The sequence below is a fragment of the Penaeus chinensis genome, chromosome 37, assembly GCF_019202785.1.
Source record: "Penaeus chinensis breed Huanghai No. 1 chromosome 37, ASM1920278v2, whole genome shotgun sequence".
Lineage (NCBI taxonomy): Eukaryota > Metazoa > Arthropoda > Malacostraca > Decapoda > Penaeidae > Penaeus > Penaeus chinensis.
In genome coordinates this window covers 2,640,096-2,642,595 of record NC_061855.1, presented here as the reverse complement: position 1 = coordinate 2,642,595, position 2,500 = coordinate 2,640,096, and positions in this window count along the sequence as shown.

Genomic DNA, 2,500 nt, shown 5'->3' with positions numbered 1-2,500 from the left:
TATTCTTCTGTTTTCTTTCTTTCATCATTTTCTGTTTTCATCTTTTTTCTTTTTCTTCTTCTTCTGTTTTCTTCTTTTTCTTATTTATCTTATTGTTTTCTTCTTCTTCTGTTTTCTTCTTCTTTTTCATCTTCTTCTGTTTTCTTCTTATTATTATTATTCTTTTTCATCTTCTTCTCTTACTTCTTTCTTCTTTCTCTCTACGATAAGACGTTGTTACTTTCTTCTGTAGAGATCCTTTATTCTTCGGGGGGGGGGGGGGGGGGGGGGGCAGTGCCGACTCGCTGGCAAAATTCCTTCGGGTCAAAGACAGGAAGCAGGAGAGACGGAAATATTTAAGAAGAAAGAGAGAAAGAAAGATAATGTAAAAGAATAAGAAAAAAGGGAAAAGTGGAAAAAGGAGGAAAGAGTGACTTGATGAAAATTGAAGATTTCAATGTGGTTTTATGGTTCGTAATAATGGTAAAGGTAACGTCAACAAAGACAGTGAGGATGATTATTATGATGGTGGTATATTCACACACACACACACACACACACACACACACACGCACACACACGCACACACACACACACACACAAACGCACATACGTATATGTATATATACACATAGGTAGATACACACTTAACAGTTATTTAATCCACTTCAGGACTCAAGCCTCTCTCAATTCATTACTGACTGAAATCACCTTTGTCTGATTAGATGTTCTTCCATAGTCGACTTTGCTTTGGTGCGCCTGAGTGTGCTGTGTGGTGCAGTGGTAGCATCCTCGCCTAGCAATCTCGCTGACCTGCGTTCGATTCCCGGCCATTCCTTGCACGCGGGGGCTGGTTTAGAAGCATAGTGAACAGACAGCCACAATTTGACTGGACTCACAAGAACCTGTCACAGTAAACAGTAAATTCATATTATTGTTGTTGTTATTATTATTATTATTATTATTATTATTATTATTATTATTATTATTATTATTATTATTATTATTATTATTATTATTATTATTATCAACATCATCATCACTTGTACCACGGCAGCGACTTCCCCAACGACACCTGCGTTCGAGCCAGCAGTCGGAGCGCAAGTATTTCGAAACTGCCGCGGCTGGGATTCAGTTCACGGCAGTTGTATCTATCTATCTATCTATCTCTATATATATGTATGCATACTTATATACATACACACATAATATAAATATGCATATATATAAACACATATATGTGTACATGTATATATATTATATATACACGCACACACGCACACGTATATATATATATATATATATATATATATATATATATATATATAATTATCTATCTATCTATATATATATATATATATATATATATATATATATATATATATATATATATATATATATATATATATATATATAACGTACACACACAGGCACACGTATATAGGTGCACCCGCTCCCACACACACGCTCACGTATGTATATATTGTTTGTGCGTGTTCGTGCGCGCCATTCCTTGTTGTTTATTAATACCGTACTTTGGCCTTCAAAACAAAAAAAATATAAAGACTAATTCTTGTTTGAATGAAAAAAAAAAGAAGTAAAATATTCACGCTCATTCAGACCCATATTCAGAATGAACGGACAATGAGCACAAAGACATTCATCATTAATATTAATCAGCTTGTTCCCTCCGCAAGCGGCCCAAGATCCTATTCAACCAGCAAACACACCAACCAAAACGTAAAAGACGGGAAAGCTCCGTGAAATGCAGTGGCTTCCAACAGATGGCGGTAGTTTCCCTTCTTTATTAAAATATTTATTATCACTTCCTGTCGACAGATGGCGGGAGTAAGGCTGACTTTGATTACCTTTAGTACGTGTATGGTCTTATAGAGGCATTTCTCTCTCGTTGGAGATAAATTAAATATTTGAAGCCCGGGTATTTTTGATTACTCCTAAAATTAAGTATGCTTGTTTAAATATGGCTGTATAGTGTAGTGTTTTATGCATATTTATGACGAGTAAATTCTGTCGAGTTGGTCTTGTCTGTCCTTATTTTCGCTTCACGTGCTTCATAAATCTTGCAAGGACTGCGTAAATCCAGTAAAAGGATTGTAAATGTAGTTCCTCAGAAAACTTTCGACGGACTTGAAACGAGAAATCTTGGTACAGAACATTACTTCTGTTGTGCAGTTGCTTTTTCTTAAGAACAAAGCAAAAAAAAAAAAAAAAAAAAAAAAAAAAAATAATAAAAAAAAAATAAATAAATAAAGAAAGAATAGTATTTGACGGATGCATTGTATCAAAAGCTGCTTTTAATTTTCCTTTGTCTGTTTCATCTCAACAGATGCCATTAAGCGGACTTTAACCACGCAAGTTTAATATGAACGTTTTATATTCGGATTTTCTATAGGCCTACACTTTATCGATTATAATATTACACGTAATATATGCGTTTTTTTCACCAATATCAGTCGTTTAGAACATAGCGCAAAATAGCCTATGCTTCCGAAATAAAGTC